This window comes from Mauremys reevesii, linkage group 6 (genome assembly GCF_016161935.1).
Source record: "Mauremys reevesii isolate NIE-2019 linkage group 6, ASM1616193v1, whole genome shotgun sequence".
Lineage (NCBI taxonomy): Eukaryota > Metazoa > Chordata > Testudines > Geoemydidae > Mauremys > Mauremys reevesii.
In genome coordinates this window covers 42,053,911-42,077,591 of record NC_052628.1, presented here as the reverse complement: position 1 = coordinate 42,077,591, position 23,681 = coordinate 42,053,911, and the positions used below count along the sequence as shown (strand labels likewise).

Genomic DNA, 23,681 nt, shown 5'->3' with positions numbered 1-23,681 from the left:
CTTCAGCTGAGTGAGCCGTTGTTTGCAAGGGAGTGTGGATTTACCTCAGGGACTTGGCATGAAGTAGGGGAGGAGAGGCTGGTGCAGAGAGGCTGAGCTCGCCATACCTCTGTTCTCTATGGCAGTTTCTCTTAAACTTTTTGCACTAGTGACCTCATTTGGACTTTAAAAAAAAATCCCCTCTTCCACTAGAAAAAATTGTGCCTACCTTCTGCCCCATACTGCCACCCACTAAGCATTGAGTTTCAGCCCTGCCAGTGCTTCGCTCTTCTCCCAGAGGAATACAATTAACACGTTAATTTTGTTTTCAGTTAATTGCAGGCATTAACTGTGATTAATTGACAGTCCTAGTATGTGTATACATACACACAATAAATGAGGGGTATGTGTATCTGTATATACATTTCATACAATTAATTTCCAGCATAACCCTAGCTTTCCTTTAAGACCTCACATGACATCCTTTGGTGAACCAGAATCAGGATATTCTTGTAACCTCCATGCCAACTGGCATGGAGGAGTTCTTGGGTCACAGTCTAGCACCTATTTGTTGGCTTCATTTCCTTTTTGACATTACCCAAGAGAGAGGGAGACCCCTATACAGGGGCACCAGAGGGCCACCTGCATCAGCCCATAGAGGGGTTTGAAGCAAAGGTCTTTAACCCAACAGCAGCCATGCCCCAAACAGAGGGAAGAAGTTGTCCAAGGGAAGGTAAACAGGGTCCTGGCCATCCCACACCATTATACTTTAAGGGCCCTGGACCAGGACTTGGTGAAGTAAGAGGACCTGGGTCTTTCTACCCACCCAGATTCCCTCGGTCAGAAAGGATGAGGGGTTACCAGCAAGAAAAGTGACCCAGCTGGGACCCTATCCAGGCCACATCGGGCATCTGAAGAAGTAAGGTTGTTTTTTTGTGTTTTGTTTTAAAAAACCACCCACGAAAGCTTATGCCCAAATAAATCTGTTAGTCTTTAAGATGCCACCGGACTCCTCATTGTTTTTATTGGGCTGACAGAGAGACCAGAGTCAGAGGCTCAGACCACCAAGCCACCCTACTATAGGATCCTTATTTTTTGGCATCCCTGTACTGGATCTTGTCGTTTCTTGGATCACTAAACAAGCGATCCTAGTGTGGGAAACAAAGGACCGTTCAATTCCCTTGGACTGGACTTGAAGCAAATGAAGGCCGCTATCAAGATTGGAGGAAGCAAGGCTGGGGTGTGCCAAAGGCCTTTTGCAGGGCCCCAAAATGTGTTTGTTAAGACGCTGGTATTCAAAAAGATTCCGAGCTCAGACACTAGGCACGTTTCTACCCATGCTGGGATCCACAGTCACATGTTAGAAGACCCACCCTATAGCTGCTAAAAGAAAAACTGATTGTTAGATTACAGCTAAGGTTATGTTATGACAAAATATGTATTTCTATATACTTGGTAAGAATGTGTTTATTGTTATGAAAAAAAACAACAAACATTCATCAAGCTCTCTACTATTCATCTCCTGGCTCTTATGCTTCTGGGTTTTGTAAACAATGGGTCGGTACTTAAACTGTCATTTAACTGATTTTTTTAAATTTGTTTTTTGGAATATTAATTTATTGTTGTTTCTTAATGTACATCTGATTTAAATTCTTTGTATTATTAAAGCCCTATATGCTTTCCACAAGGAAAGCGGCTTTTTCATGGACAGAAGTTTTCTTTTAGAGCTAAGTCTCTGTTTTGGCTTGCATCCCAGAACACGCGGATTTCTAAACGAACTTTAAAGTATAGTACAGGGGTATCATTTTAAAAAAGCTAGTCTTCACTGTAGATTTTGGCCTAAATTAATTCCCGTTATTGCTTCACTTATTTCAATGGAGGTACGTTTCAGATTTGAACACACTTAGATTTACTAGGTCAAAATTTGGCCCTGATATGCAATATGAGCATAGCTATATTTAAATATAAAATAGTGTGCTGGTATAAGTTTATCTATACTGCAAGGATGTCTTGCAGACATGACTAATAAATAATGTACCACAGCTACATACCAAACACAAAACCATGTTAAGAAAGCTAAGGTTTCACAGCTAGATACTCATCAGTCAGGATATGCCACAGTTAATGTTACCCAGGCAACTAACTGAGCATATATAATAAAAGGTGATTGCAAAGCATACCATTTCTCAAAAATTGTAGTATTTTATATTTTTTGCCTATGGCTAATTTAGCTACAATGAAGAGTGTGGGTGGACACAAGGGCTCTGCAGAAGCTCCTGGCTCAGATCCTGCAGGCACAGTAAGGGGCAAGGGGGCTAAGGAAAGGAGCTGCACTTTTTCAGGTGCAAAGGAGTTCAGCCAAAGGCTCCTGTAGAAAAGTAGATTTTTCTTCTTTAAGTAGCATCCCTATGGGTGCTCCACTCTAGATGTGTTTGGAGCTGGCTGGGAATGTTGTTTTCATAGTCAGATGCAGAAGGAAGCATGTGGCCATGTGCTCAAAAGGAGGCTTTGTAAGGCACTTCAGGACCAGATTAAGGTCCCATGTCTGACTTGTGAGAAGTTATCCATACCATATCCATCCATGCCTAGGATGTCTGATTTGTGAGAAGTTATCCATACCCTTGAGGAATCTTTGTTGTAGGATGAGTGAATACAGAGTAGCTGTCTGTCTTATGATGAAAGGCAGTTATGGCTGCAGAATGTACCTTTACTGAATTTAGAGATAATCCTGATCTAGGATGTAATCTAGTGCTAGTGGGAGGGGAGAGCATGTGGGGGTAATCTGTTGAGTCACACCAGATTTGGAATCTTCCATTACTGCATGGTCAATGGTGGCTGAGAAGCAATTGAGGACAGTTCACCTATGCAGCATTAGGTAGCCTAGACATAAGGCCTTACGTTTATTTAGCCAAAAAGGTAGTCATCCTGCAGCAAAAAACAACAACAACACACCCCACTTCAGGACCAGACTTCAAAGAGAAACTGCTGAGCTTCAGTTCATCTGCAAATTTGACTCCAACTCAGGATTAAACAAAGCCTGCGAAGGGCTAGCCAGCTACAAAAGCAGCTTCTCCTCCCTTGGTGTTCATACCTCAACTGCTAGAAGAGGGCCTCATCCTCCCTGATTGAACTAACCTCGTTATCTCTAGCCTGATTCTTGCTTGCATATTTATACCTCCCTCTGGAAATTTCCACTACGTGCATCCGACAATGTGGGTATTCGCCCACAAAAAAGCTCATGCTCCAAAAGTCTGTTAGTCTATAAGGTGCCACAGGACTCTTTGCTGCTTTTGTAAATATATCTGCATCCCTGTGCTTCAGATTGGAGATTTTAGGTAGCAGTGTCTATTTGGCCTGCATATGCATTCTCCCTGTCTCAGGCCTTATGTCTAGGCTACCTAATGCTGCATAGGTGAACTGTCCTCAGTTGCTTCTCAGCCACCCTTGACCATGCAGTAATGGAAGATTCCAAATCTGGTGTGACTCAACAGATTACCCCCACATGCTCTCCCCTCCCACTAGCACTAGATTACATCCTAGATCAGGATTATCTCTAAATTCAGTAAAGGTACATTCTGCAGCCATAACTGCCTTTCATCATAAGACAGACAGCTACTCTGTATTCACTCATCCTACAACAAAGATTCCTCAAGGGTATGGATAACTTCTCACAAATCAGACATCCTAGGCATGGATGGATATGGTATGGATAACTTCTCACAAGTCAGACATGGGACCTTAATCTGGTCCTGAAGTGCCTTACAAAGCCTTCTTTTGAGCACATGGCCACATGCTTCCTTCTGTATCTGTCTATGAAAACAACATTCTTAGCAGCCATCACCTTGGCTTCGTGAATCAGGCAAATAGGGACTCTAATGGCACACTCACCCTTAACATTATTATTATTTTTTAAAAGGGATAAAGGTCACACAGACCACAGCCAAAGTTCTTCCCAAAAGTATCTTCTGCCACTGCCTTCCACATAAACCAATTTATTCACCTCCTAATTTCCTCCCAAAGCTATCTTTCAACAACAGAAGCAAGATTACATATATTTGATGTCAGGAGAGCTTTGGCATTCTACTTTGAGAACAAAATTTTTCAGAATCTCCTAAACTATTCCTTTTGATTGCAGAGAGGTCTAAAGTATCCTCAACCTCGAAGCAAAGACTAGATGGATATCAAACTGTATTACCTATTGCTATCATATCTGCAATCTTCATCCTCCATCTGGAGTTTGAACTTATTCCACAAGATCTCTTTACACTTCTGTAGCCTTCATTAAAAAAAACAACATTCCCATCACAGAAATATGCAGAACAGCAACCTGGACATCTGCTCATATTTTTGTGGAACATTATGTAAGCATCTGATGCTAAGTCATAGGTGATACATTTGGATTCATCAGTACTATACTTGACTCCGAAGCCCAGTGGAGCATGCATACTGCCTACTGAAAGAAGAAGAAGTTACTGACCTTGTGCGGTAACTGTGGTTCTTTGAGATGTGTCCCTATGGATTCTCCACAACCCACCCTCCTTCCATATGTCAGAGCTCTTAATAAGGAGCGCTGCAATAGAGAAGGAACTGAGGACAGTTTTCCTGCACAGTGCTAGATGCCTCAGTGCAAGACATGAGACTGGGAAAGCACATGTGCAAGTTGAGTGGACATTGCTACCTAAAATCTCTGATCTTAGTTCACAGGGGGACATCCTGAAGAACCACACTTACTGCATAATACAAGTAACCTTTTCTTTTCCACTCTTTTGTCTTATGAACGATTGAGCCATTTTTGATCAAAACAATTTACCTTCAGGCACAAACTTAACAGAGAGAATTTCAGCTCGAAAGGAGAGCTTCAGAAAATTGTGAACTGAAAACAGGGACTTATAACAATAGGAATCTCTATAGATTATTTATCTAAGATCTGAAAAAGGCCAGGAATTACATAGGTGTTTGTCACAGAGTGCTCTACTCACCTCTGAATGGTGCCTCCTTCTAGCAATTAACTACCTCCACTTCAGCACCCCGTTTCTGCTCAGGCACAGTGTCAGCTGTCCTGATGCTCACATAGTTGCAGTACAGCTGCCTCGTGACTTGGCTCTCTGGCCAGATTATACTCTGATTTCCCCTTCCCAGGGAGTCTTTTCAAATCTCTGCCCAAGCAGCATCATGCCCTCATGCCCACTGCTCTCACTCCCACAGTGACACAGGCAACCTTCCCATTCACAGCCCCTAGAAATACTATGCTACAGTGGACAGTAGGGGAATCCAGGCCTGACTTCTACATTGGTTTCTAGTCCAAGGTCCTATAGTGAGCAGTTAAGGTCTGCAGCTATATCTACCTTATTGCTCTTGCCCCTGGACTACTTCCTACCCTGCTTCTCCAAGCTTTTCACTCTCCAACCACCTAGTCAGACCAGTGATGAGCTGCCAAAATCTTAACAACCGGTTCCCTATAAAAAGTTCTGATTTAAGGGGGGGAGCGAGGGAGGGGCCAGGGGAGAGATCCTCGTGGGGCCGGGGGCCCCTGCAGGGCCTGGGACAATTGCCCCACTTGCCCCTTCCCCTCCCCTCTGGCCAGTCCTGGAGCTTGCAGCAGCCCCCTCTCCCCTCCCCCCCCCGCTGGGCCATTCAAAAAGTGGCAGCAGGACGACTCCAGAGCTCAGCTGAGCTGCCCAGCTGGTGCTGGTGGCTGGCCACGCTGCAGCTGGGGGGAAGCGGGGGAAGGGACGGGGGAGCCTCAGCCTCCCCAGCTGGGAATCCTGGGAGCAACAGGATGGTCCGGCCCACGGACCAGAGTTCTTTGCCCACCCCCTGGCCCTTTAACAACCGGTTCTCCATGGAGGTCTAATTTTAACAACCGGTTCTTGAGAACCTGTGGGAACCTGCTCCAGCTCACCACTGAGTCAGACCCCTCTCTCTTAGGGCTACTATGTAAACACTTCCTCCTAGGTTTTTATCTCCCCTTCTTTCCTAAGGGGGAGAGAGAGTGCAGACTTCCTCCATGTCTCCTCCCACATTGTTGCCTGCCTTCTGGCTTTATAGAAGCACTGCCTATTCCCTCACAAATGAGCTTCCTCATAATTAGCACCACCCACTCAGCCTACATCTCCCCTGTTTGTACTTATTGACATCCTGGGGAGGTGGGCAGACCTCTCCTATTTGCAGCTGATTTGAATTAAACCAGGCAGGCCCACTTTCTGAGGGCAGGTGTGAGGAGTACACCCTATCCTACAGTTACTCTGTAGTTGTTAAAGACAGGTCAGGAACTCCTACTACTACCTTACTCATCAATATGCTTACAGGTGGTAAACAGCAAATAGTTTTTACTGACATTTATACAGCAGTTTTTCCTAAGACATTTGCAAGCTCTAGTAAATCATATAACACAAAAAGTGATGTTCACAATGAAGTTCATTGTTGCCAGAATCCCTCTGGTTTATGAGCTGGCAATTTATGGCCCATACAGTTCTGATTACAGGGTAAGAAACATTTAAATTAGCCTCTATCATCTATATTTAGATACCTGAATAAGTGGCCTGATCTTCGAGAGCATGGAAAATCCATCAGCTCACAGCTGAATTCAGGCAATTTTTTTAGTTGCCTACCTAAGTATTTAGGAATAAAGCTTTAGGCACCCTATTTTGAAAGCCTTAGCAATCATTTTTTTCTTAAAAGGGGCCTGATCAGAAGCATTGTTTAAGTAAAGTACTTCCAAAGGGACCTGTGATTATTATCTTTAAACAGTAGTAAGTGAGCTGCTTGAAAGGCAAGATTTGGGCTGATACATGTGTTTATTCTGGACACTTTGATATTTCAGATGTTGAAAGAAGGAAAATCATACTGGTTTCTCTCTGCAGGGGAGATACACTAGTATTTGCTATACTAATTCTATGCCCCTTTCAGACATCTGGAACAGGCTTCCCTTAACATCACACCTGAGAGGGCTTTTGTTGTACATGACCAGGTGACTTTTCCACTTGCTCCAATAAACAGTCTATGCACCCCTTGGGATGTCAAAATTCACCCCCTTCCTCGGTTTCAATTTAAACCTTCTCCCTAGACGTTGATACTTTTAGATTTCTTTTTTTTTTTTATTAAAGTTAATACTGGTTAGCCCAACCCTAAGTCTTCTTTGCCTCAAATCCAAGAAACTCATTGTCAGAACAATTTACCTCTGAAACATTTTCTCCTTTTTATTCTCTCCAGCCTAAATATTGCTGTCAGTTTTTGTGAGACTGGCTTTGGCTGCTGACTCTTGCACAGACCATTAACTCCTTTCTGTGTTGGTCCAGTGTGGGGTTTATCCATGTCATCAATCTGTTAGACCCTTCTTTATGTCAGAGTAACATACTCTTTGGAAAAAGGAACACTGAGAACTTGGAAAACGGCCATAATAAAATACAAGCAACTAGAATGTTGCAGAAATACCTGCAGTAATACCTGCAGTGAGAATTCCCCCCCCCCTCCTTTTTTTTTTGGCTAGGTGAGGGGGATTTGTTTTGACCAAACAACCTGTTTCTTTTGTGTGGCATGACTGAAAAATATCACTAAGACTCTGCACCCTGTGTTAGACAAAAAAAAGGATCTATGCTGTATTTCATAACTGAAGACATCTACATCATCATCACTGTAACACCGACAGGCCCCATTCAGGGTCATATAGTAAGGAACCATCCTGATCAAAAGAACTTAAAATCTAAATTAAACTTAGATGCAATAGGAACAGACAGCAGCAAGGACAGAAGCAAAGAAAACAATAATGAGAACACACATGTTGCAGAACAAGCTCCACTCCTGCCTCTTTGCAGCACAGAAACCAGCCAGTAGTGTAGCCACCATTTCTTTGGGTTCTTTCCACCAACCAGAGGTGAAAGTAAGCCAGTATGGTCTGGTACAGCATACCAGCAAGAGCCCGTACATTGACTGGACTGGACTGGCTTCTCTGGCAGTGATTTAAAGGGCCCAAGCTCCAGCCACTGCAGGGAGCCCCGGGCCCTTTAAATCACTGCCGGAGCTCCAGCAGCTGGGCTCGGGCAGGGATTTAAAGGTCCCAGGGCTCTGGCCCCTGCGGGGAGCCCTGCTGCCCGAGTTCTGGTGGCACTTTAAAGGGGCTGGGGCTCCCCACAGGGGCCAAAGCCCTGGGCCCTTAAATCTTGAAAGGCCCCACCTTTTCTGGTTGAGGCCATGCCCTGCTCAGGACTCCGGTGTACTGGTACATCCTTTAAGTTACTATCACTCCTGCCACCAACACTCTTATAGTCCCATACAATAGCACTATTTACAATAGCCTCCTATACATTAGGCCTGCTCCTCAGGGTCTGAGAGAAGCGGAGGTCTCCCTTCACTCAGACTTCTGTGAAACTGAGCTTAGTTAGCTTTTCCCTCCTGTGTCTCTATCAGTCTTAGCTCACCCAGCCTACCATCTGATCAGCTAATTACCTTTAATTACCCTAATTAGCTTCCTCTAGGGAAACTAATGGGTGCTGGAATGATCAGATACAGGCTCACCTGTTAACTCTTAACCCCATACATCTCCCTGCTTGCCTACTGGTCAGGTTTCTCCCCCACCCTGCCCCGCATGCCCTTCCTTCTTTAGAGGTGGTGTTGGACTCTTTCTGCTCAGATTTGCTTCCAGGGTGGTTTTCCATTCTCTACCTACAGAAATCACATTTCTTGGGTGGGGGTTGCCTGCATAACTTAGTTTCTGCCTATAGGTTCTCACACCGAGGCAGCCCACTTCCCCACTCTCTTTGCCCTCTCCCCCTTTGGTTTGGGGTACAGCCTCTTACTGTCCCTCCTTTTCCTTCTCTAGTAAAAGCTCTGGCTCTCCCAGCCCCACAAACTGTTCCTGAGATTCTTCCTCCCACACTCCTGCTGATGAAGTTCCCTGGGACTGTCTGACTATCTTCCTCTACATCTTGTTATGGGCTCTCTTTTTTCCTCCTTCCTTTTCCCTAAGGAGATTCTATTTTCCACTTGTCTTGTGTCCTCAGGGCTCAGGTTTTCAGATTTTTCTATATCAAGCCCTTTTGTCCTATTTTTTGTTAGCCCTGCTTTCTGCTGCAGGTACTCTAGACCCCCCTTTTTTTCTTATAAGGGAAGGGGCTCCAGTCTGTCCCTGTAATGATTGGATGAGGCAGTCCATCCACCCCCCACCCTTGCACTTAAGCTTCCCCTTTATCTCTAGGACCTGGTCGCCATCTGGGCCGAGTCCTTGCGGAGCGGTGTCCTCCCTCTCTCGTGCAGGCGAGCCGTGCTCGCCTTACTGTCGAAGAAGGGGGACCTCCGCGACTTACGGAATTGGTGTCCCGTCTCGCTCCTCAGCACGGACTACAAGATCGTAGCCAAGGCCATCTCGCTGCGGCTGGGGGCCGTGCTGGAGGACGTGATCCACCCAGACCAGACCTACACCGTCCCGGGCCGTAGCATCTTCGATAACCTGTATCTGGTCCGGGATCTCTTGGAGCTTGGGTGCAGGGATGGTCTGTCGTTCACCCTCCTGTCCCTGGATCAGGAGAAGGCATTCGACAGGGTGGACCACGGGTATCTCCTGGGCACTCTGCGAGCGTTAGGCTTCGGGTCCCAGTTTGTGGGTTTTCTCCAGGTGCTGTACGCTTCCGCAGAGTGTCTGGTCAGGCTCAACTGGACCCTGACCGAGCCGGTCAGCTTTGGGCGGGGAGTGCGGCAGGGGTGCCCCCTCTCGGGCCAGCTGTACGCCCTGGCGATCGAGCCCTTCCTCTGTCTCCTCCGCAGGAGGTTGACGGGGTTGGTGCTTCGGGAGCCGGAGCTGCGGCTGGTCCTGTCGGCGTACGCCGACGATGTGTTCCTCGTGGTCCAGGACCCGGGCAACTTGGTGCGGGTGGAGGCCTGCCAGGCCGTGTACTCGGTGGCCTCCTCCACCCGGGTCAACTGGGTCAAGAGCTCTGGCCTGGTGGTCGGGGACGGGTGGCAGGCGAGCTCCCTCCCACCCGCGCTTCAGGCCATCCGGTGGAGCGCGGGTCCGCTGCTCTATCTCGGCGTTTACCTTTCTGCCACGCATCCCTCTCCGCCGGAGAACTGGCAAGGTTTGCAGGGCAGGGTGGCGGAGCAGCTCCGAAAATGGACAGGACTCCTCCGGTGCCTTTCCTTCCGAGGGAGGGCACTGGTGCTCAATCAACTAGTCCTGTCCATGCTCTGGTACCGGCTCAACACCCTGGTCCCGGCCCCGGTGTTCCTGACCGACCTCCGGAGGGTGGTTCTGGAGTTCTTTTGGCCAGGACTGCACTGGGTCCCTGCAGGGGTGCTCCACCTGCCCCTGGAGGAGGGAGGGCAGGGCCTGAAGTGCCTCCGCACTCAGGTCCACGTCTTCCGCCTCCAGGCACTGCAGAGGCTCCTTTATGGTGCGGGTAGTCCGGCGTGGAGAGCCCTGGCGCACGCCTTCCTGCGCCGCTTCCGAGGGCTCCGATACGACCGGCAGCTCCTTTATCTCGATCCGAGGGGCCTTTCGCGAGATCTCTCTGGGCTGCCGGTCTTCTACCAGGACCTCCTCCGGACCTGGAAGCTGTTCTCCGCAACCAGGTCCGTGGCGGCCACCGAGGGGGCGGACCTCCTCGCGGAGCCTCTGCTACACAACCCCCAGCTCCGTGTGCAGGTGGCGGAGTCCCCCGCGGTGTACCAGAGGTTGGTCCTGGCGGAAGCTACCAGGGTCAGAGACCTCCTGGACTACGACCGGGGAGACTGTCTGGATCCCCTAACTCTCGCTCGGCGTATGGGGCTCTCCAGGCCTTGTACTCCCCGGCGCGTACTACAGGACGTGAAGGCCGCTTTGCCGCCCGCTGCTCGGGCCTACCACGACCGGGTCCTGTGTGAGGGCACACCCCGCCCACCCCCCACCCCGAGCCCTCCGGACCTCTTCATCGGGCCCCTGCCCCGTGGACCCGACCGGCCCCCCCCCGCCCCTTCTCCGCAAGCCGGCTGCACGATCTGCAGCCGGTCCATTTCCAAACCGCGCCAAGGAAGCATCTCTACGCGCTCGTGCTCCACACCCTTCACTTCCTCACCCTCCTGTCCTGCCCCGACACCAAGTGGCGAGACCTCTTGCCACCTCTGGAGGGTGAGGAGCCCCAGTGGGCCAGCCTGTACTCCACCCTGGTCCCGAGGCCCGTCGGGGATATCAGTTGGCGGCTCCTCCATGGGGCCATGAGCACAGGTGTGTACTTGGCGCGGTTTACCCCTGTCCCAGACACCTGCCCCTTCTGCGGCATGAGGGAGACCCTGGCGCACGTTTACGTAGAGTGCGCTAGGGTGCAGCCCCTATACCGGCTCCTCACCAATATCCTATTGCGTTTCTGGCTGCACTTTTCCCCCCACCTCCTTCTCCATGCACTCCCTATCCGTGGCCCCACGAAGTCGCGGGACCTCCTGGTCAACCTCCTCCTCACCCTGGCTAAGATGGCCATCTACGTGACCAGGGAGAGGTGGTTGGCCAATGGAGACTCCTGCGACTGTGGGGCTTGTTTCCGATCCTTAGTCCGTTCACGTCTCCGAGCGGAGTTCCTCTGGGCGGCGTCCGCTGGCTCCCTTGATGCCTTCGAGGAGCAGTGGGCGCTGTCCGGGGTTCTCTGCTTGGTGTCCTCGTCAGGCTCCCTTCTTATGACCCTTTGACCACACTCCTGTCCCTGTTCTTTTATTAGTTGTCCCCCGCAATTAGTGGGTTTCTGAGGCCCTGTGGAACCTCCCCTTAGGCTGGGGGGGATCCGTTAGCATGGGGCGGGCTTTGCCCGCCCCGTTTCCCGGAAACCCAATAGATACACACCCCAGTTGCCCATGTTGCTAGCAAATCACACCCTAGCTCACTGAAGGAGTTTCTCTTGCCTCCTCCTTTTTCTTTTTGGTTGTCCTTAGTATGGCAAGACACACTCCCCCCCGCCAAGTCTAGTCCCTGAAATAGCTGGACTTCTTTCTTTGGAAAGTCTGTCTCCACAAAGTTTTCTTTACCACTTCTTCTAGGGTTGTTGGCTGTGCCTCCAAATCCAAATGCATGTGCTTTCAGGGAGGCTCAGGAGAAATTGTTCCAATATTATCATATCTATGATTTTCTCCACACTTCAGGTGTCTGGCTGTAGCGAGTAAGTTGCCCAGTCTGTTAATTTTTGTATGCTATGGGCTGCATGCCTCTGTTCCATCTTAGACCTTAGTCCATCACATGCTTTGCTGCACATTGGGCTACCCACATTTACCATCCTTGCCTGTCAACCACCCCTCACTCCATCTAGCTGCCAGAAATTTCTGTCTGTATTTTAAAATTGAGAGGCCTACCAGCAGAGCCATTTAGGGTCCCCCTCGACATAGGCACTGACTCTGTGGGTGCTCTACACCCACCGGCAGCCAACTCCCCCCCACCCATGCCCCACCTCCTCCCCTGAGCGTGCCACACCCCTGCTTCTCTGCCTACCTTCCAGTGCTTCCCGCCTTGCTGCCACCAAACATCTGTTTGGCAGCATGCTTGGAGAGAGGGGGAGGAGTGGGAACGTAGCATGCTCAGGGGAGGAGGCGGGGAAGAAACAAAGTTGGGGCGGGGACTTTGGGGAAGGGGCTGGAATGGGAGCGGGAGGGGGCAGGGCAGGGGTGGAGTCAGGGTGGGGATGGGGAAAGAGGGGGGTTGAGCACCCATCAGTGGGAGCAGAAGTTGGCACCTATGACCCCCGAGTTATGTACATGAGCTCTGCTCCCAGTGTATGTAGTCCTAGCACTAGGCAGAGCTCTTACCTGCTGTGCAGCCTGAGTGTGTTATGTGAGCTCATCAGAGGAGAGGTGCTAGTCTCAGCTTGTGTCCCTGGGGCAGGGGGGAGTCAGCATTTTGTTTACAGAGACAGGGTGATTAAGATAAGAAAGGGCTGGTAATTAAATTAAGGATCTGGAAGTGAAGACAGAACTCCGGGGACTCTGAGGAAATATAGCCAAGCCCTCTGAACCAAGGTTACATTCAGAAAAGAGGGAGATGTGAGGAGGATAGGTGAAAAGAAAGGGCCAAAACCACAGGAATACTTAGCAGTGGTATAGAGAAGTTCCCACTCTACCTGTGGTCCTTATGTGGCCCCATCACCATAGTATCTGAGCATCTCACAATGTCTAACCTATTTCTCCTTACAGCCTCTCCAGGAGGTAGAACAGTGTTGTTATCCCCATTGTACAGATGGGACACTGAGGCACACATAGACTAAAGGCCAAATTTTCAAAGGTATTTAGGCACCTAGAGGGATTATAAAAGTGCCTAGAAGGTTAGGTTCTTTGTAAACCCCACTAGATGCCTAGCTGCATCTTTGGGTGCCTAAAAATCTTTGAAACTCTGTCCCTAAGTAGGGTTGCCAGGCATCTGCTTTTCAATTGGAACGGTCAAAAAGGGATCCTGGTGGCTCCGGTCAGCACCACTGATTGGACCATTAAAAGTCCGGTCGGCAGTGCAGTGGGGCTGAGGCAGGATCCCTGCTTGCTCTGGCTCCATGCGGCTCCCAGAAGTTAATGTCATTTCCCTCCAGCTCCTACATGGAAGTGTGGCTATGGAGGCTCCACGCACTGCCCCCATCCTGAGCACCAGCTCCACAGCTCCCATTCGCTGGGACCAGTGGCCAATGAGAGCTGCTGGGGCGGTACCTGCAAATGGGGGAAGCATACAGAGCAGCCTGACCACGCCTCTGCCTAGGAGCTGCAGGGAAATGTTGGCTGCTTCCAGGAGCCGCCTGAGCTAAGCGCTGCCCGGAGCCTGCACCCCAACCCCCCTCCAACACCCCAACTCCCTCCCAGAGCCCGCACTCCTCACTCCCTGTCCCAGCCCTGAGCCCCATCCTGTACCCAAACTCACTCCCAGACACCACACCCCATGCTCCCTCCCACACTCCAACCCCCTGTCCCAGGAAGGATGAAGAAAGAGAGGAGAGGAGATCACTTAACCCTCAAGAAGTGGCATGTTCTGCCCCATGCTGGGCTGTAGAGCAATGGCTGCTGTGAAATTTTATATTTTAACTGAAAACTATTTTGTTTTGTCATTTTTTGTTCTGAGTTTGAGAAAAGGAAGGAATGAGAAAGTGTCATATGAGTATCAGATGTGTTTATGCCTCAAATTCTTAGTGTTTCAGCTGTATTCAGGCTAGTTCCAGAATAAAGAACAGAAATTGCATCCATAGAGTCCATAAAGTCGACAATTATTGTCATGATTTGTATTATTCGTGATATTGTATTATTGTGTTCCTAGCCTCTGTTTGTCAGAAGCTAGAAATGGGTGACGGGATAGATCACTCAATGATTGCCTGTTCTAAAGACAGGACATTGGGCTAGATGGACTGTTTGACCGTTCTTATTCACTGACACCATCTGCATGCTCAGCACTGTTTAGAATATGACAGAAAATGTAGTCCCTGAACCACTGCGTATAAAATGCATAGCCCTGGATAAGATGGTTAAATATCTTGAAGTATGAAGTGTATAATTATTGAACACATGGTAATATCCATGAGTGGAGGTGCTGATGGCAATAGAAGTTTTATCTGATTAAGAACTGGAAGATTTGACCCTCCAACTTTTTTCAAGAGGAAGAGCTGCCCAGAGCTCCTGGCCTGTTTATTTTCCTTAGAAGACTCCATTTTTTCTCAACTTTAAAATGTGGAATTTTCTTGGTATTTGGTTTTAAATATTCTCCTGGGAGAACTGCAACTCAATCATGGTAGTGTTTTTTCTTAAGAGCCTTCCTGAAAGTAATTGGTCTTTATACAGAAATGAAAGGAGTGTTGCCAACTCTCATGATTTTGTCATGATAATTGTTTTCTTTAAAGCCCCAGCTCCTGGAGTCAAGTGGATATGTGATGATTTCAGCCTTCATTCTTAAAGAAAAAGTAAGTTTCTAGCCCACATGGCTGTGAAGAAAGCTTCAAAATGTGACCCCAATGCACCCCAAAGGCTCAAAAAGCAGAAGGCAAATACAAAGAACACCAAATCTATTACTTTTAGATAATCTCATGATTTTTAAGCCAATCCCATGATTTTTGGTGAACCTGACATCATTTTTTAACATTTGGGGTTGGCAATACTGTGAAAGTAACTTAAAAATAAGTAGCCTAAATGATAGAAAGTAATTAGATTTTTCAACAATTGCTTCAGTTGTATTCAAGAATATCCTTTAAAATTTTAAACCTAACCCGTGTCCCTTAAGTGACATGACACAAGATGCCAGAACATGTTAGTATTAGAGCTGAGTATTAGAGATTCGTTATTTATATATAGTCAGCTAATTTCTAAGCTACTGTCTGCAAAAAACCTAGAGTTTTCGGTTGCCTAAGTAACTCCTGGAATCAAAGTTAAAGTTGCCCCCTCCCCCCAAAAATCTGAAATGGCGCCCCTGAGCCCTACCCTGTCCAGGATGGCCACTTTTACCCCACCATAGTCCCAGGTCTTCTCTTCACTCAAGGCCATATAGGAGGGGTGGCCAACCTGAGCCTGAGAGAGAGCCAGAATTTACCAATGTACATTGCCAAAGAGCCCCAGTAATACGTCAGCAGCCCCCCATCAGCTCCACCACCCCGCTCCCAGCGCCTCCCAATCAGCTGTTTTGTGGCATGCAGGAGACTCTGGGGGGGAAGGGGGAGGAGCGAGGCATGGCAGGCTTAGGGGAGGGGGTGGGAAGGGGTGGAGTGGGGGCAGAGCCTGTGGCAGAGCCTGGAGTTGAGCAGTGAGCACCCCCCCGGCACATTGGAAAGTTGGCGCCTGTAGCGCCAGCCCCAGCATTGGTTCCTATACAAGGAGCTGCATATTAACTTCTGAAGAGCCGCATGTGGCTCCGGAGCCACAGGTTGGGCACCCCTGCTGCCTGTGCTTCCCCAACAAGCAGTGCATCACCTGGCTTAGTAGGCCCTAGGCAAGCATATCACCTCCAACACCACTACGCCGCCGGATCTAACTAAGGTGTTACAGTAAGCTGTGCTTCTGCCTTGATCCAAGCAGTTCAGTGAACACCTTAACTCCCCCTTAACCCTCTGAGCTTTCAGCAGCTCTGTGTCAGACAGGCTACGCTATCTTGTTAAGCCCTGTCAGATCAGAGTAATACATCAACAGCAAGAATGAACAATAAGAAGTATGGAGCCCATGGCTGGAAAGAGCAGAAAAATAAAATTTCACTCAAGCAGAGTGTCAACTTATTCGGAAAGGGTAAAACTCCATGGGACGAGGAATTGTTTGCAGGAGAAAATGCTTTAAAGAAACTCAGTGTTAATTGGGAGGGATTTGTCACATCAAAACTAAAACTTAGTAAAAAGCGAAGGAAAAGGGCTTTGATATATGGCTTTGCAATGGCAGCTAAAGAATTGGACAAGCATATTAAGTCCCAGCAAGGTGCTGGCACAAATATTCAAGAACAAATGTCATCTAAAAGTATTGAAATGGAAGGACTGACAATGCACTCAAACACTTTGTCAGCACAGGCTTAAATCAGACCATGCAAATAAACCAATTAGAGCAACTGGTGAAGGAACTTAATATCTGTCTCACCAAAAAAGATAAGGAAAATTTTATATTAGCAAAAAAATTAGAAGACTCCCAGGCAGCTATAAGGGAGATGATGAAGGAAACAAAAAATTTCAAAGAAAGGTCTAATAATCATTCAGCATGTATTTTTAAAGTTAACATGTTAAAGGAGAAGTTAAGGAAAAGACAGGGAATGATCAGTGCTATACATATGGACTCTGTCAGGGGCTATGAGTCCCAAGGCACAAACTCAGATGTGGAAACTTCTGATGCACCTGATGATAGCATGAATGTGTGAGAGGAAGGGGAAAAATATCAACACAGCCTTCAGGAATTAACATGTTTTACTGGAAGGGAGGAGGGGACATCATATCCTCCAGTGGCTCCAGAGACCACTACTGTGGTATGCTATGGACCACACAAACCACCTGAAACCAGGCATGAGACAAAACCATTTGGGCCAGAGCAGGTACGTGTGATGGGATAGAACTTGGGTTCTCTCTCAATAGAGTCAGCTCTGGACTGGCTCACTAGGACTAGCAGCATGATTGGTTTAAGTAAAGAGGCTATAGTCTCTTTGTTAAGGGAATGTATGAGTGGGGAAGAGTTTGAAGCCCTGCCTGAAAACATTCAGATAGCCAACATAAAAGACATTGCAGAAGTGTATGATGCTGTGTTTAAGGTATATTATCCACATGAAAATGTTACGGGTAAATACTATTCAGACAGACAGAGATGGGGTTGGGGGGGAGGAAGGCCAGAGAGGTTTCTGGCATGAAAACAGTTGCTATACTAGCTGTCTGGCATGTCTCCTGTGGTTAACGGGTTGGCCACTTGTGATACACCTGATTTTAAGGAAATTCTGATTCAGGGATTGCTGCCTGCTATAAGGATTTCCATTGGACCTGTAAATGCAAGAACCACCACTCTCTGAGACCTGGAGAATAAAATGGGGGAGGCATTTGAACTCCAGCGAGAAGCCTTCCCAAGTCATTGGAATAAGAAAAAAGTAGCAGCAGTCAAGTGTGATCAAGGGAAGCCAATCAACAAAATCAAGGAGAAAAAGGGCAGCTCACACTATAAAAATGAAGCAGCAACAGACCGCCAGAACTCCTCCAGCCAGGACCCAGCTAAGTATAATAAGGAATACCTCAAAGACAACAGAGAATACAACAAAGACATTGCTGCTGATCTGAGAGGATTTAGATCTACCCTCTGGAGAAGGCTTCTAAAATATGAGACCAAGGACCAACATTCAATGCCTAGATGGACATGGTAGTTTGGGCACAGATGTGCTCAAAAGACTAAATTTAATAGTATATTCATGTAACCCCTTTGGGGTTTAGAGAGCATGGCCCCTTTACATCTTTTTCCTCGGGGGGGGGGAGGGGAGAGTGAGGAAAAAAGGAGGGAAACTCCAGGGGGTGGTGCTGGAGCTGAGAGGGAAAGAGTGAGGCAGCAGCCTGCAGGCCCTCACAAAGGAAGCAGCGGAGAACCTGCCTGTCGGGGACACCCCAGGACAGGAGCCAGGAGGAGCACTGTGCCAGGGAGGAATCGCCTGAGAAGGACAGGCTGAATCTGTACCCAGTATCATGGCTGCTCAGAGCTAGATGGGGCTGTGAGTACTGGGGCTTGTGACTCTACATTGGGAACAAGGAGGGAGGTTGCTAGATAGTTAAGTTGGGAGGTGGTCACTCTGTGTGGCATTGCAGAGAGCGGCAGAAGAGGGCACTGGAGGGGTTTGCTGGGGAAAGTTCACTGGTGCCAAAGACGACCAGGAGCACCCAATCCTCACCACTGGACTGGAACTTTGCTCAGGACTCCTGAACAATGTGTGCAGACACATTGCTCAGTGTCTGCCCTTCCAGACTGTGCTACCACTGGGCCCGTGGGGCATTGGCTTGGATGCAGCCCTGTTTTACTGCTCCCCCTATATTTCCCCTTGTTGTATTTCTCCTCTCATCCTTCTATAAATAAATATCTCCCTTTGTTATATTCATTGTACTTTTCCTGTGGATGTGTGTGTTCACTCTGGGGGGTTTGGAACAGGTGCCCCTGGGCTGGAAGGGATTTTTTCTGTTGCATTCCTGCATGTGCTGTCTCTTGGCTAGAGCTGCCTGCAGAGCAGACTTCATCTTGGCCACAAGGGCACTAAAGTTACATTCACCAAATAATATGCTCAGTAAAACAGACAATGAGTTGGGAGGAATCGTTGTGCCATCTTCACATTGGGTGGTGGCAGTTAAAGCAATCATCATTGCTGAATGGGAAGAAGCAGTGAAGCAAGTTACCAGCCATCATCCACGAGTCTTTGCAAAAGACAAATTGCAGTGTGGAAGAATCCAGGCCGAAGTCATGGTTGAGGGACCTAACCCGAGGTCTCAAAAACAATACAAATTCTCCAAGGAGGCCGAAGAAGGAATATGTAGTACCACTGATTCCCTCAAAAATCAAAAGGTGTTGGTTGAAATGGATAGTGTCTGCAACTCACCAATCTGGCCCATATTAAAATCTGATAAAACCACATGGAGGTTGACCATAGATTACCGCGAATTAAATCAAGTTACCCCTAAACTAACACCTGTCATGGCAAAATTTCAAGAAATAATGTCAAGTATTGCTACGGGAGCACAGTGATTCATGGTGTTGGATCTCACGAATGCTTTCTTTTCTATCCCACTGCACCCGAGTGCTTAGCACAAATTTGACATTCATGAGAGTACCACAGGGATACCATAATGCACCTTCCCTGTGTCACAAGTACATATCCAAGATGTGGGGAAATCTTAATAGCAGAGACAAAATCATTAGCTACGTTGATAACATCTTAATAGCTACTATGTCCAGAGAGGAGAACTTGGAGGTTCTAAAAGAGGTGGTACAGGCCATTGAAAGAACTGGCTTCATCATCAGTCCCAGCAAAGCCCAAATGTTACAACAAAGGGTTACTTACCTGGGTATGGAGCTTGGTGTTCAAGGAAGAGGACCTGATTCAGCCAGGGTGGAACTAAACACCAAGATGCCTGCACCACAAGGTATTTCAGCGCTTCCATCATTCCTGGGCCTGACTGGCTTCTCAAGGGACTTTGTGGAAGGATACTCCAAGCTGGCGCAGCCCCTCTACCTGCTGTTAAGAAAAGGACACGAATGGAGATGGGGTAAGGAGGAGAAAACTGCCTTCTGTAAACTCAAACAGGCTCTCCTTCAAGCTCCAGCCTTTGCCTACCCCCAACCAGGCAAGCCATACCATCTCCAACTGGCTACCACAGACCATGGATTAAGTGCGGTATTGTTACAACGAAGTGGGACAGGCCTGAAACCTGTGGCCTTCGGGTCTAAGGTTCTGATGGAAATTGAGAAGAGGTATTCGCTTTGTGAGCGGGAGGTGGTAGTGCTCACCTGAAGCATTGTGAATACCTTACAGGGATGTCCCCTGTTGTATTGACGACTGTTCACACATCTATCAGGGACGTCCTATCTGGGAAGATTAATGAAGGTTGGGTCTCCAATCCCCGCCTTGCAGAGTGGACATTGAACCTCTTAAATCTGGATGTTCAGGTGAACAAGGTGCTTACCCTCTCTGCTGTTCCGTTCGCGCTAGTCACACAGGGAGAGGAGCATGAATATCCACTGCCTCCCACAAACATTGAAGAAATGCTTTCACCATTCCACCTGGAGATTTCTTACAAAAAGGCCAAGGATGCGGGTATGGATCTGTGGGTCATTGATGGCAGTTGCCAATACCATCAGGGCAAGTCACGCACCGGCTATGCCGCATTACAAGTCACCATAGATATCATTTTACAAGGAACTGTCACCCCAAGGTCTGCACAGGCTGCAGAGATAGTTGCTGTAGTGGCAGCCCTTGATGCAACAGACAAAGAAACACCTATAATGATCTGCTCTGATTCAGATTGGGTTATACGAGCCTTAATAGACCGGATGCCAGTCTGGATGAACAGGGACATGAAGTCTGCTGATAACAAACCAGTGGCATATACCAAATATCTGACCCATGCTTGGAGGTTAGCAGAGGAGAAAAAGCAGCCAACCCACCTGTTCAAGGTACGCGTCCATACAAAGAACTCTGCAGAGATCACCCTTTGGAACCATCGGGTTGATCTCTTGGCCAAAGAAGCAGTGCTGTTAGGACCTGAAACCTTATGGCTGAAGTCGTCAGAAGTGGTACACAGGATTCAACCAGTGGAGGCTGACAACCAGTTCGATGTCGTCAACCTGCAAAAACAGGATAAGAGCATTATGGAATTACTAGATAAGAAGGAATATAGTTGGTATAAGTTCTTCCAACATGATAGTGGGCTAATTATGGCAGCTAAACAGAGCAGCAACAGAGAAATACCCATTCTAGTAATTCCCACCTGTCTCAGGAGAGAGCTTATTGCTTTGGCCCGCCATCAAGGTCATTTTGGAGTGGGAAAAAAACCCACTAAAAGAATACTAATAGTGGGATGGTGGCCAGACATAGCAAAAGAAGTGGAAAACTACATATGGAACTATCTGGCATGTGCTGCCAACAACCCTGACCACAAGATTGTTATGGGACCCAGGCAGCACCAACCAATTGAAGGGCCTTGGCACAGACTGCAAATAGACTACATCGGTCCCCTACCATGTTCAGGATGGTTAACCGATACTGCTTGCTCATACTAGATCTGTTTTTGAAATGGGTGGAAGAGTATCCAAACATGCAATAATAGTGCAACCACCACCATGTGGATACTGCTTGAACAGACCTTTTCGAGATTTGGGATTCCATCTGTCATCGAATTAGATCACGGGCCCCATTTTGTGGGGGAAATAGTTAAAACCCTTTACCACGCCTTCAATATTCACCAGAGACTCCACATTGCAGGCCATCCACAGACCTCGGGGCTGTGGAAAGGACCAACAGAACTCTCAAGACAGCGCCGAGGAAAATCATAGAAACTTCTGGAAAAAATTGGGACAGAAAACTATCATTTGTGTTGATGGCAATACGGTCATCCATGGGGGTTCATGGATACACTCCTCACAAGATCATAACTGGGTGTCTAATGAAAACACCAGAACAATGGTGGGTGGGAAGGGCGCCTCCTGACCACTACCAGCCACAAGTGTAAATGGATAAATACATGAACACCTTACTGAATGCCATCAGCAATGCTCAGAAGCAAGTGGCCTTGCAACTAAAATGTAGTATAAGGCAGATGGATAAGAGACTGGGGGGAAATTTAAAATTTATAGATTGGCAAATAGGGGACAAAGTCCTCTATACATTTTTCTCAGACAGAAACCATTCACTGGGTCCAAAGTGGGTGGGCCCAGTGGTCATTGTGAACAAAGCTAGCCCTACAACATATCAGGTGGAGTTAAAAACAGACAGAAAAATAATTTTAAAATGGTTCCACTCCACCCAATTAAAAGCATGGAAGGGGAAATAACTGCATGATACTAATGTCTTCTTCTGTTTCTCTGTTTCAGGGCTAACTTCTACATCTAAAAATGAAATTCATGTTGTTCACATATATATTTATAGGTATAAAATGTTTTATGGTTGTTAAAGAAAATGAACATGTGTACTGCAAGGTAAACAAAACCTTCAGTCAATATGAAAGAAATTGGGTTTACATCTATGGCCATGACTATGAATTGCCTAGTATGAAACTTCATGGAAAAATTTCCATGTATGTATTTAGTCACAATGACGATTGCTACATAGTTTGAAACAAGAGACCGATAATAAGTCTCTGATGGCTTTCACGGAAAATGATGAAGGGGATCATGAAGCTACCATGGAAGATGGAGAACAGCTTTCATGGGTTCAAAAATTACCATATGAATTTGTGTGGCAGTTCAATAGTGATTTCTTGGAGGAGTGTTCAAACAAATTAGCAATGCGGGAGCTGTGTAAAAGTGCCTATATTCAATCCAACATTCCCTCCACCAGGCCAGTTGGAAATTTTAAGGTTAAGGTTTCAGTGGGTCTCCAGTACACAGTAAATAATGTAAGTGCATATCTGAACACTCCATTGTTCAGTTATCACATTCAATTAACATGTTTTAACTGTACTCAGTTATGTTATGTTAACCATCCTGGCACTAATATGTTTTGTGCTAAAGAAAATGTGTCATTTCATATCAAATGTTTTGGAAGTGTAAATATACAGGCGCATCCCAATAAAATGGGAAATTGACATGTAACAAGTTTGTTTGGACTTCACGAAATAACCAATGTTGTGGTCGTCTCTGAACTGTATGTCAGCAACATTGGTCCAGTTGTTGTAAAAAGAGGTGTTAAGAGGTTGTTAATGGTTAACTCAATTTATGCGCTAAAAAAAACCATGCCTGTCCAGATTTCATTATCTCAAGTGTGTGTAGAATGTATACTCTAAAGTCATTCCTATAATATCTGGGTGGCACACACGTCTCAAGGGTGTGGTACCCAAAGCATCCCCTATACAGGTACAAAAAAGGGACACAGTACCAACCATATTAAAAGGGATAGGAACAGGGCTAGGTGTCCTCAATATGATAGATCAGCAAGTTTTAGCCAATAAGATTGGGGCACTAGGTTATGATATAGTCTCATTAACAAACCCCTTCACAACATTATTAAACCAGTTAAGTGTCCTAGAGTACAAGGTTGCCAGCATTCTACCAGGCTGGATGTAGCTGCAGAAGGCAGACCACCTTAATCTGGTAGGAGCCATTCACGTCCTGCAATCAAATAGCTCCATGGCATTGGCGTGTATCCAGGCTCAGGAGCGGGTACTAAGCCTGGCTAAAGATATTATTAGAAGTGGCCTCAGTGGTTTAATCCCTATCGAATTACAAATTACGAAATGCTCTCTGGGTGAATGCCACTAATGCCTTTGAACAACGTCACCAGGCATGGTAGAGACTATTCAATTTCTCATATTTACCCAGTAATGACACTATTATAGCATATGTCCTCACCCCATTAGATGCCCAAGAGGAAAGATATACCTTTTGGTGCCCTTAGGTTTAAACCTCAATAGTTCAGTCCTGCTTCCAATAGAACTGGGCAAATGGGTGCACAACAGGAATGGAACCTATCGAAGTGTCAATTTATGATCCTGTTTAGAGGAGAAAGGATTGTGTTATACATGTGACTCTGGTGTTTTGGAGATCTCTCAGATCTGTCTAAATCCCAACGAGGGCAAATGTAACTATAAACTCCAGCC

The 23,681-nt window shown here is 47.1% G+C and overlaps 1 protein-coding gene across 2 annotated transcripts in view; it reads right to left on the bottom strand.

Moving 5' to 3' along the window:
• Positions 1-23,582, bottom strand: part of HOMER1 (homer scaffold protein 1) — a 170,693-nt gene extending 147,111 nt beyond the window's left edge. The window contains exons 1-3 of one of the 2 annotated variants that reach the window (XM_039543422.1): positions 23,464-23,582; positions 20,533-20,712; positions 19,430-19,603 (exon numbers count right to left, since the gene is read on the bottom strand). The gene's annotated coding sequence lies outside the window, so the exon portion shown is untranslated. Of the gene's footprint in view, positions 1-4,958; positions 5,129-19,429; positions 19,604-20,532; positions 20,713-23,463 lie in introns of those variants that run through there. The other variant, XM_039543425.1, reaches the window with a different exon arrangement.
• Positions 23,583-23,681: the final 99 nt, after the last annotated feature.